We start from the raw sequence: 13,271 nt of genomic DNA on the forward strand, positions 1-13,271 counted from the left end.
TCTTCATTGAAGCAGAGCTCCCCATGGCCAGTGTACCCAGCCCTGCCTGAGCTACAGATGCAGCCCCTGCAGAGCATCCTCTTGGCAGGCACTGCAGAGGAGGCAGGACCATATGCACACCCACGGGAAGTGCCACGACCACAGGGCAGCCTCTGAGACCATGGTCACTTCACCTACCACCCCACCCACCTCTGCCATACACCCTGGCTCCCCACACCCTGTCTCCTGTGGCTCAGGGCAAATACTTCACTCTTCATCCTGCCCACCTGGGGCATGGGAAGATGGGAGACGCAAGGGCTGGCGGAGGTTCCAGGGCCCCCGTTCCTCCCTCCCCAGCCCCAAGACCTGCCCTTGGTCTCAGCATTGCATCTCTCCCCTTCATGCAAACATTCCCAGCCTCTGGGGGATTCCTAAGTTCTTTGTCAGAAGGCATCCCTACCTGCATGACATTATTTATTTGTCATTCAAAGCATGTCAGCTTTGAATGTTTTATTCAAAGCATTCTTGCTTCTGCAGTTTGCTTGAGCAAGTTGAACCATAGAAGCAGGCCCAAACACATCAGTGTCAGTGCTGAGACAATTGTACTCTTTTAAGGAAGCCTATGCAGTGATAGAACTTCAGAATGAAACACTACTTCATAATTAACATTCATTAGATGTATTTATGTCAGTGTGTAGCCCCAGACATGTAGGTTGACGATCAGTGAATGCGTACGACTGTGCATGTATTAAACAGATGTTCAGTCTCTTCAACTCTTGATGAGTTAAAGTCAACTTTAATGGCAGTCTGCATTTGCAGGTTGGCCTGGCTCATAGGATTGAGTCACACACAATTTTTCAGCTGAAGAGATGGGATTTGATTCTGTTTCAGTGGAAAGAGAGCAAAGCTCTCATTGCCTTTGTTTGAGGTGGATAAAAAGAAAAAAGGAAAAAAGGAATAAAGAGATTTTCCATGGCATGGTTAATCATTGCAAAAAGATTTGTTTCTGATGTTTAATAAGTTTCATAACACTAAAAAATAGGTGTCCGAGTTTGATTCAAACTTTTGTAAGATGTTGTCTTTGGCTTAAAGGAAAACACATATCATTTCAACTGAAAGGAATAATTTTTTGGGCTTTTACAGGCAGACGAAAAGAGGGTTTTATAATGGAAGTCCCGGAGCAACCTCAGCTAATGCTTTATATATCAAGGCATGTTAGAAAGAGGAAAAGCTTGTGTTCCACATACACTAAAAGCACATTTTTAACAAGCTGTTCTTTATTGTACTGAATCACACTGTTTATATATTTCTCCCTCTACAAACAATTTTGTGTGCTTTAGACAGAGCAGGGAGGAACAAAGAAATTAAGAAAAAAAAATTCAAAACAAAGCAAGTTATAAATGAACTCAGATTCATTCAGCTGAGATAATCAACACATGCTGTACATCAGAACTGTTAGAAAGGACAACAGAATGACTCCATTAGATGGGCTATTGTATAAAAACCAGACCAACTGAGGCAAAGTACCTTGTAAAACTGTAGAAAATACGTATTAGCTGTAAGAGATGGCTTTTCTTCCTTGTGATCCATCCTGTCCAGAATGGAGAAAATGTGACATTTGAGTTGGAACCACTAAAGGCTGACAGAAAGGTAACCCATTTATTCTTGCATCCTTCTCAACAGTCCCGTTCCCAAGCGTATTCCCTCTTCCTTCTCACTACGCTGCTTAATTGGCATTTTCGATGCAGCACTGCAGACTGATGGTTTTCTCAAGGCAGTCACTGTTTTGGGCCTTAGGGAGTCCATGAGAAAGGCAAAGCACATTAAATCCCACAGATTTCATCCTGAACTACTGCTGTCACATATTTCCCTCTGGCAAAGAAAAGCAGATTTCCCTTCTGGCAAAGAAAAGAAGAGCTGTATCCTTGAAAACCTACTGAACCCAATGATCTGCAAAGAGCAGAGATGATGGAGCAACATGGATGCTTCTGCCTGGTGTTCCTGTGGATGATATCTTGCTCTCCTTTGGCTATTCCTCACTTGTCAGGCCTTTCTGGAGGCACAGTGCCTTGAGGAGACATGGAGTCACTGACTCCTTCCTTTGTGATTGTCCACCAGCCACTAATTGCAGAGATGCACAACCACAGGATGTTTTTAATGTTCATCTGACCAACTTTAATTACCTTGCAGAACTCACTCAAAGATTTTTTTCTTCTAGTCAGCAAGCTTGTTGCACACGTGCATGGAGGTCACACAAAACCCAAGGAACTTAATGGATCAGAATGCGATGAAGCATGAGGTGGACTCCATCTCTTCACAGTTCACTTGCCTACACTGGCACAGGGTGGGAAGAAACACCTGGGTCTCACTGCTTTAATAAACAACAGCTTGCAAGTGGTGTGGCAATGGGTTCCATACATGAATTTGAAAAATACAAAGCAATAATGAGTAAGAAAGAGCCATATGTTTTTCTGTGTGACAAGTGAAAAGGTGTGGAAGGAGCCATGACCTGCAGAAAACTGATTAATACAATGAGCTGTGCAAATTTTCATGTGGAACCTAGGGATACAGCCCTGTTAGCCTACCACAGAGGGGAACTGCTGCTCAGAGCTGCTATCAGCTGCCAAATCTTACTAGGAAAACTGCTTGATTTTTATACAATTTTTATACATGTTGCTTTAACTAGACTGGTATCTTTAAGGCAGCCCAGTAGTTCAAAAGAAACTGCATTACGCTGAGTATGGAAAGGAAAACCTGCTACATGGATTTAAGATGTCTTTCAGCTGTAGCCTTACAGGAAGCTGCATGAAGGTCTGCTACACTGCTGTGCTGATCCAGTGTGGAAACCAGTTCACAGCTGGTTTAATACGAGAATATCAGAGTCTGCTTGTGAGGGCAGGGAACACAGCTGATGGATCTATGGAGCTAGCCATGCACAGTGTTATGAGGGTGGAAAGAAAAGCTGGGGGTTCTTGAAAGGTTTCAGCCGGCAGTTCTGACAGCCTTTGGGGTCTGGACAGCCTTTCCCAGAGTGTGAGTGTCAGGGAGTGCAGGCAGCACAGGGTGCCCCATGGTCAGCACTACATGCTGGGGATGCTCTATCCTTGCTAGAGTCAGCTACTGCAGTCCCTAATCTTAACCCAGGACTTGGTGTCCACAAACTACACCATTCAGCTGCACACCAGGGTCATTGAGCAGGTTTCTATATCCGGGCACAATGGGAAAAAACTACAGGTGTACATTGTGCCAGATAGCACAGCGTGGGGTCTGGTTGTCCAGCAACATATATTCAAAGAGAGGCCTTCCTTTATATATATATTTAATCTTCCCTACATTGCATAATGTGTTCTTAGTCACCATCTTTTATCAGACAACAACTCTACATTGTTTTAATTGGTCGCATATCTATGCATTTATCACACATGAACATTATAATCACTGGCAGTATCTTTATTCAGTTAGTGTCATGTCACTGGATATTATATTTGAATATTGTCCCATCCACTCAGTTTCCTCCACACAATACTTTGGGTATCTAGTGCAGACCTCAGCTGATGACAGACATAATTTTTCTGTTTGTTTGTCTATTATCAGTTGTGTTTTCAGGCTCCCTACTGCCCTTATACAACTGCAAGAGTTAGATATAATTTTTCAGTGCTTTCATCAGATGGGGTGACTTCTCCAGGTCACTTGCAGCACTTTAAGACACAGTTGCTTGTGCAATGGTTAAAGACAGCATGGGACAACAGGGCACTACCTCTTCACAAGCAATCTAAGGATCAGAAATAAATCTGTACGAACAAATCACCATGTACATGGTACTGGTAGCTGATGTGCAAGGAAAGGTCATGAGAAGCTGAATCGTCCAAGCAGATGGAAGATGAAAACTGATGAAACTCAAAGTTGCTGAATACCCATGTGTATTGCTGTCATGTCCTTTGCACCCAAAAAGTAGAAAGGAGGAAACTCACTGAACATCCCCAGATGGCAGAGAAGAGAACTTGGAAATACCCCAGCAGTTCCTAGACACGGTGTTAGGAGACCTGTTTTGGAGGCAGGGTTAAGAGTAGAAGTATAAAAACGTCCAAATGGGGTTGCCATCTTGTCTGTGAATTATAGACTTTTGGAAGTATTGACGTCAAACCTCTCCCTGACATTTGGGTCTTCTCCCATTTTCCATCCACAGAAAATGCTGGTATATACATTTCAGTCACTAGTAGGAAATGCAAGTGTGCACCAGCCCCTTGTCAGCCTGCCCTCAGGACTGAATCTGCTGTGTGTGTCAGGCAGGCTAAGCATGACAGATGGGGCCGGCGGATGGATACTTGCCAGTAATAGAATCAAACTAGAAGCTGTGTTCCTGTGGCTGGATGAAAGACATAAGCAGGCAGAACAACTTATAAACCTGCATGGCTGACAGACAACCTGCATCTCTCATGCAACAAATTCCTCAAGCCCTCCCCAGGTGAATGGGCCTGTGACTGCAGAACATGTGTGCAAACATATGGATTGTATTCTAGACCTGGGGAAAACATAGGCTTTCTGGGTCAAAGAGAAGTTAAGTTTTTTAAAATGTGGATTTTGCCCCTCTTGCTCTTGTCTCATCTGCTTTCTCTCATCTATCCTGCATTCACTTTTCCATTTATCTTATCTGTGCTTATTTACCTACACAGAGAGAGACAGAAATAAAACAAAGCATTCTGAGATCAGTATGATGCATGAATATTTCTGCTTGCGTGTGTTAGATGCTTTTCTCAACCCTTTCTATGGCTATTGAACTGTAACTTCCATGGATCAGGGACTGTCAGCTTGTAGAACAAGGATCTATCCATGGCTGGTCTTAAGACACTTGCACAATAAACATGAATAATGGTAGTGGTGATACATCCTGCACAGCGCCACACAATTAGCTTCTCTCTGACCTATAACAAATCAGTGAATCGAACTTGCAGCCTGGCCGCTTACTCTAGAAGGTCCTTGGACTCTGCACCTTCAGGAAACAAAGTTTGCTCCCTGAGCATCTCTGGGGCTCACACACCTCAGCACCATCTCCACCCAGGGCATTATAAGCATGATTTAATCCCTAGAAAATAGTGGAGATGGAAAATAAAGCCAGATTTAAATATGCTTTGGCAAGTTCTGCGTTGGCTTTTTTTGCAGTGTGGTGTAAAGTGCATTTTAGCTAGGTGGCTCATGCCTTCTCCAAAGACTAAGAAACAAATCTGTTCCTGACAATCCTTTGTAATGCTATGCCAAGTTTCCTGTGCTGAGACTCAGGGGAATGGGAATACAAAATATTTTGTCAGAAGAAATACAAACAGTATCCTATGGTGTAACATTCATGTCAGCTCTTGTCAGGGTGGTACTGCAGCTTCCCAGGGTCCCATGGAAGCAAGTCACAGCAGGGCATGGTTGGAAGCATGTGAGGTGGGGTGGCTCTGTCTCTTCTGCCAGTTCTTACCTGCCCTACTATGGGACTGGTGACTGTCCCAAAGGAGATGGAAAACAGTACCTCCAAAGCAGAACATCTGCAGAAAAGAAAATGCTTTCAGTTGGGCCAAACCTCCCCTTCTTCCTAGCCTGAGGAAGGGCAGTGCCTGCCTTCTGGTCCCTCTGCCCCCAGGCTGTGGTAGAGGGGAGGTGACAGGGGGTCCTTTGGTGACCCATGATGCCCAGAAGGGTGTCAGTGCTGAGCTCCTCCAGACAGAGATTTGCCCATGCACTGGGTAGGTGTGTCTGCCTGGGTGTTACTTGTCGAAAACCAAGAGCAGTGGAGACTGCTGCAACTGGAAGAAAGGAAGCCAGAGAGTCCCAGACGCCCTGCCATGGGGATATCAGAAGAAAGGTCACCCTCAGTCACCCCAGCATTGTACCTCACTGCTCTACATAATATTTGGGAGCCTGAATGCTGTGTGAGGCAGGGACACTGTCACAGACTGGAGGTGAAAGGCAGCACTGGATGGATAGCTCAAAGCAATTAAATGGTGAGTTTTGAGACGGGCTCGTGTGTTTCCCTGTAGGGCAAGGCTGTTGTTGATAAGTGAAAATTAAATGTCTTTTGCTAATCCCCTCAGGGTGACAATATCTGTCAGATGTATCCATAACTTGCACTCAAATCTCTCTCACTTCCTCCCATTCTTGAAAGTAATAGTTATCTTCAGCACCTCTGGGCTTGTATACTGTCAATGAGCTGGAAGAGGCCTGAAGCTGCCATCTACTCCTGCAAAATGGGAGGGAGAAAAGGAAAGGAAAAATAAAATGGAGGAAAGAAGAGAAAAGAAAGGAGAAGCACGAAGCCCATGTCAAGTTTGTTTGTTGGTAAACTTTCCAGAATGTGCACAGCACGGCCTTGTTGAGCAAGATGTTCTATGGTCTCAGTATTCCCAATCCTGGAAAGCTTTACCTGCTATCTAATCTGTAACTCCCTTAAACCTATTACTTCTTGTCCTACTCCTGATGGATTTCTAGATTCATTATCCCATCCCATCTTGCAAAACGCTTCTACACAACTGACAACTCTTAATGCATTTTCTTATTCTGAGATCTAAATCTGCTCTCCAGTGCCTTGCTGAACGACCGTGCTGCAATCTGTTGTCCAGGGCATTAACAAAGGCACCAAATAGCACCAATGACAAGAAAGACTCTACCCCCCTTGGTTTGTCCTTTCATTTCTGGCTCAAAGGAAGCTTTCCCAACCTCTTTTTTTTCACCACTGCTATACCGTATTTTCCCATTTCCTTATCATAATTCGTGTGATATAGTGCAAAAGCCTTTCTAAACTGAGCTGTAAAACAACAGCGCTTCTCCTCTATCTGCAAAGCCCCAAGCCCTGTTGCAGCAGAAAATTAGATCAATTTAACAGAATTTCCCCTTGACAAATCAACACCAATTCCTACACTTTTTTTTTTTCTTTTTTTTTTTTTTCTTTTTTTCCCCCTTACAGGGGAATACAGATTATCTTGCTGATGGGTTGTTGCTGTCTTCTAGCCACTGAACTACCAGGTCTCTAATCCCTGAGAGACTCCTGTCTGTACCCCTTTCAAACTAGATGCACTATTTACTTTTCAACCATCTCCTAATACCTCTCCTATAATTTACAACCTCTTAAATAGTATTAATGACTCAGATTTAATCAGACAGGACTTTAAAGGACCCAGGATGAAATACATTGGACCCCATGCATGTGGAAATATATGATTCCTCTTGATGCATTGTAAGCAAACCTAGGCAAAACACCAGATTTCTGCCTTGTATTACCTTTGGTCTCACTTCATGCAAACCTGGATTTTACCTGTCTTCAGCTGAATGTCATAGCATTAAGGTTCTAATCCAGAGAAACAAGGACAAACAAAAGAGACTTCCTGACTTGGAGAATATTTTAGATTTTCACCCTTTTGCTGAAGCTTTGCAGAATGACCCCTGCCAAAGAAGGCTGCTGGGCAGAGGGCTCTGACGCTTCCCCAGCCCCTCACACTTCCAGGGAGCTGCCACAGTCTGGGGACGTGATGCTCCATGGGACTTTATGGGCAACCTGTCACAGCAATGTGAAGAGAGGCACCCTTTGCACTTAGGGGGTTTTATACATGGACACCAAACAAATAATAAGGTCAAGTACTCAAAAAAGAAAAGTCAAAGCCTTTATCTGTGGCAGAGAAACTGAATCTCAAAAAAGAGGCAGAAAAGGCCCTTCCCTTACTGACATCAGATTCATTCACAGGTAATTTGTTGAGGTCACTGGTGTTGCTTTGAGGACAAAGTTCCTGTGCAGAATTTTTTACGAAGAATTTGGGGAAAGTGAGAAAGGGAGGCTAGTGCTTAGGGCAACCAAGTGTCCTTGACCATATTTCCTTGTCTAAAAGATGTGCCTGAAGTACAGACATAGCAAAAAGAAAATCTATAAATGAAGAATTTATAGAATAAAGGGTTTCTTGATCTAAAGCTAAGAATAACCAGAGCTGCAGCCAAGGTTGTTAGAGATATGGGTGTCAGTAATTAGTTTCATGCTGGGTTTAGAAGATAATGTATTAGATGTAATCATCAACAGCTCATGAGACAACAGAGGACAGGTCCAAATAACTGATACATAGACAAAGAAGGTACACCAGATTAGCACTGTGTGAAATAATCAGTTTTCCTTTTGTCTGGTACTTATTAGTGAAATATGTACAAAAATATGCCCAAATTGGATGTAAAATTAGTTTTACCTATTGTGCATGGAACATAAACTTTCATGGTGGGAGCAGCAAAAACTGCCAGGGCAAGGTTTAAGTTTCTGGCTTGATGGTGTTCACTCTCCCCAGACTTCTAAAAGCCTTGTTTTACAAAGATCCAAGTTGCCCACTTCTCTGCTGAGTGAGGATCTTCAGCCTGGGAGGTGTCCAGCTTGTTGTATGGATGTAGGTAGGTGGTTACGAAACATCTGAAGATCCACCATCCTGTTTCACCCATTCCTCCCCATACAGAGTGGTGTGTGATACAGCAGTGCCAGTGTTGTCCATAGCATCTCTGGGATGGTGAAGGACACTACTAACTTGAGAGGACTACAGTAGAAAAGTAGGATTTGGAAGAGAAATGAAGGAAATAACATCTTATTTCCCCGTACCACTAAAACAATGTGGAGGGGATGGAGAAGTCAGCATAGCAGGCCCTATGTTTCTGGATGACTGTCTGGAATACAGAAGGAGGCAATCTCATGCTGGGTTTTCTGTGTCATGGTGGACTCCTGTCTTCCAGCCCTGTTCCTGGGAAAGCTCTGCCCAAGGCACAACAGAGCCAGGAGGAAGGCAGCTCAGTACCAGCCATGAATGGAAACTACTCTCACAAGGTGAGAAGGTGAAAGCCTGTTGGTTCAAGCAGGAGAAAGAGGCAAAAAAAGGCAGAGAGTGTCAGTTACACAAGCTGGGATCATAAGACTGCTTCTTTTCTGAGTGAATATCAAGTACTCTGATTGTGGGTTTTGGAGTAGTAAGGCAGTAGTTTATTCAGGTTCACATAATTCTGCTCATCTCACAGATGACTTTGTAACCTTAATTATTCAGTAGGATTAAAGAGACAATGTGCACCTTTTTTTTTCTTGGTAAGTGGAAGAAACATTTCTGTTTCCAGCAGAAACCAGGCAGAAAGATTTCTGCTTGTGCAGAAGAGGTAATTTCCTTTATGGTATATGGAGGTAAGAGTTTTAAAGGCAATAGTTACCTGATGTGACATTGGTGGCAGGTATCAGCTCTGTACCGTGTGTGTGGATTGATATGTGTCCCATAAAGGGATTCCCAATAGCTGGTAACTGGACAGGGGCTGCCTTCATGAATGACTGAGTTTCAGGCTTAGCTGGCTAACTGCTATGTATAACTGGTTAGCTAAGATGTCTTTCCTAGAAGTAACCCTATGAGCTTAAAGAAATGCATCTCAATTAATGGACAAACTAAGTTCCTGGGAGGATAGGAATTATCTTCATGGTTTTTTTGACATGTTTATTACCTTAGGCAGTAAAGAGGAAGCTGAAGGTCACTGAAAAGAAAGGAAGCTTCAATCTGAAACAGTTCCTTTTGTCACTCTGAAATTAAGACATTTTCTCCTTACTGGAGCAGAAAAGCTTCCTGGATTTTCAAATCAAAATGTCTGTTATATTGTATTGATGCTTAGCTTATCGATTGTCTTAGATTTTGCTGCTAGCAAGAGTGCTTATTGGGGTATAATTGCATTACAGAGTGATAGCAGAATGAGACTGTTTCCTTGTCCAAGACTTCCAGAAGACTTCCAGCTGCTTTGGGTTCATACAGTAGGGTTGCTAAGTGCACTCCGTCAGCGGCACAGATGAAAAGCTCCGTTATCCATCATAGACTCATTTTTCACATTTTTTTTCTTCAATTGTAAAAATGTGATATATGCAGTTTTATATAATACAAAATGTGTGAATTAATGACATTTTGCCTGTTTCCATAGGGTTTTTTGGAAAACACTTTCCTTTCACGGCTAAATGTTCCCAAATTCTTTCAATAGCTTTCTAAACTACCCTTACACTACTACTGGTGAAAATATCCCTACAGAAAACAAGAAAGAGCACAATATTGAGAAAGAAAATACAAAACATATGGAAAGAGCAACAAGGAAAATAGTCATGACCTTTTTATTTATACAGGCAAATTTTATGATATATGTTATATATACTTTATTTTATCAGTGCCTCTGGGACAACTGCCAATATAAGAGCTTAGCCAATTAATGGGGAAAGCAAAGACTACTTTACATCATTGCAGTAGAAAATTTTCCATTTAGCAAGACATACAGAAGATGGGAAATCCCAGACAGTGGGATTAAGACAGAGTAAATGATAAATCAAGGGCCTGATTCATCACTGCATTGCTCTCATTTTACACTGGAATATCTTTGTCAGGCACAACAGATTTCTATAAACATAAAACCCAGAGAAAGATGTTGGTGAGTCAAGTGACTGAGACTGGTACAATCAATATTTTTTGTTAGTGTTTTTTCCTAGTTAATTTAAAGTCTTTTTAGAGTGTTTTTCTGCCTCAAGGAAATAGTCATTTAGGACTTGATCCTTCCCACAACACATGTGTCTTCCACAAGTATGTGTTATGATAAAAGCAAAGCAAGAAGTCATATGTTAAATACAGAAAGCATGTATTAAATAGACACACAGCAATCAAGTCACTCTGCCTGGTAATGGGTGTGAAGACTAAGGAGATGTAAAATTATTGCCTGACCCAAACCCCACTGGAATCAGTGAATCAGGGAACACAGAGGTACTCAATTCTTCTGATGAGTTTAGAGACTGATGCCTCACAAACACTGCTATTGCATTTACATGTAGACCCTCAGCTCTGTACCCTCTGCTGTGCACCACAAAAAGGTTTGGGAGATAAATGCTGCCAATCAATGCAAGAAGGTGACAGGTTATTTTAATCCAAGACAACTGCCATTTAAATGTTGTGACCAGCATCAAAGGAAAGGAACAGACACAGTTTTGAAAGAAATTAAAGGAACCAACAGAGTGCATGGAACAAGTGACATCATGAAAGACTCATTGAATTTTGCTACCAACAGCAGACCTTGCCTGGTAACTGCTGACAATCCCCTTGGCTTCCTCAGAGAGCACAGTCCAGCTTTCTCCGCCACGCTCTGGGAGACCCAAACCATCAGGGACTAATTGGAGACTCACTTTGACAGGGATTCCAGGGATTAAGCAATGTTTAGGCATATAAGCATTTAGGGAGTGATTCCAGTGCTGAAACATAGATTTCTGGTGCCCTTTGAAATGTCCTGGGATACCTGAGACACCCTCCTTGACCAGACAGACATGACACAGGGAGACGGGAGAACTGCACCCTCTGCAGCAGTGCTGGAGGCCTGGCAGGGTGCCTAAGGCATTTCTAATGTCACTGGGTACACATGTTTGGTGGCACCACTCTGTCTGAACTATGCTGGGGAGCCAGTCCTGCAATATAGCACATGGACGACAGTCATCTCGTTGCCTCAGGTTTCAGAGAGGCTAGGTCACCTCAGGAGATTCCCATCACTTCCAGTTGAGTATGGAATAGTTCAGAGCCATAATTCAGATAGCTGGAATGTATGAGAGACCAATCCTTTATACTGCAAGGGAGAACCTCATTTGTAAAATAACTGGATCAATTTAGAGTATGATTTCTATTATGACAATATTAGCAATCTATGCAGTTTACCAGCTCTGAATTAAGCCACTTAATTCAGATGAATAAAAATGGAAAACAGGGTATCGGGTTTATCTTAACATTATAGTTCTCTGCAGACAAGTGATTCAGCCAGCAAGTATACTGCTAACTAAACATTTAAGTGAACCCTATTGTGGGATTAGAAAATCTCCAAGTGTGCTGGTTTAGGCTGGGATAGAGTTAATTTTCTTTATAGTAGGTAATATGGGGTATGTTTTGGATTTGTGCCGGAAATAGTGTTGATAATTCAGGAATGTTTTAGTTGTTGCTGAGCAGTGCTTACACAGAGTCAAGGCCTTTACTGCCTCTCACACCATCCCACCAACAAGTAGGCTGGGGGTGCACAAGATGTTGGGACCAGACACAGGTGGGACAGCTGACCCCAACTGACTAAAGGGATATTCCAAACTATATGGCATCATGATCAGCATATAAAGCTGTGGGAAGAATGACATTTAAAGTTATGGTGTTTGTCTTCTTAAGTAACCAATACACATGATGGAGCTCTGCTTTCCTGCAGATGGCTGAACACCTGTGATATAGGATAAGAAATGTTTCGGTAAAATAAAATTTTGAAGTTGCTATAAGTTAACAACTCCTCTTCTGTATAATCTTAAACTTAAGTAATCATTAACCGGTGATCTTTTTGTAGAATGAGTCTGTAACAAACACCATATTGTAGGTGCCTTCTAGAAAACTATTTATTACCTTGTTGATCGGAATGTTTTCGAGGACATGTCGTAAAGAAGCCTTGAAGCATATTAAAAGTGCAGTTCAAGCCTTGAGGCAAGGACGTTCAGGGGTCTTTCTTTTGAGTTGGTCATCCATGGTGATTGCACAAGCACCCCCCTGACTCATTTCAGGACTCAAGTGCACATCACCAGAAAGAGGTGGGAACAAGAAAATTAATTACAGGAATCAGCAAGTTTATTTATGAGAATCTGTTTATTATGTATTACTGTGTCCTATATAATCTATGCCTTGCACAAGTTAGGTGTGTGTTGTTGGTGAGACAACTCCCCTATGCACCCGGCCTTTAATAATAGAGAATGCCTGCTTCTTAATACTGCATTAGTGTTAAGGACTTTCTTTATTCCTCATTTCAGTGACACTTGCCTGCTGATGGGAAGCAGTGAATAAATTCCTTGTTTTGCTTTGCTTATGCATGTGGTTTTTGCTTTGCCTATTAAACTGTCTTTATCTTAACCCATGAGTTTTCTCACTTTTACCCTTCCAATTCTCTTCGCTATCCCACCAGGTGGGGGGGAGTGAGTGAGTGACTGGGTGGTGCTTAGTTGCTGGCTGGGATTAAACCACAACACCAAGGAATAGTGAGACAAATGTCATAGGCAAACAGAAATATACTGTGAAAAAGAAAAGACTTCTAGAATACTTGACATAGAAGAGGTTTTGATGAGCAGATGAGAGAAAGAAATGGAAGAGTGCACACAGAAATAATTCATCCCACCACGAAGTGGGAAGATAGATGCAATGGCAAGTTATAGATTTTTCTGTTGCTTGATTAACTCCCATGAGATCCCTTAATATATCATGACATTACAATTTCTTGTAACTTCTTTGTCC

This window comes from Athene cunicularia (genome assembly GCF_003259725.1).
Source record: "Athene cunicularia isolate RWA chromosome 3 unlocalized genomic scaffold, athCun1 chr3_part1, whole genome shotgun sequence".
Taxonomy (NCBI): domain Eukaryota; kingdom Metazoa; phylum Chordata; class Aves; order Strigiformes; family Strigidae; genus Athene; species Athene cunicularia.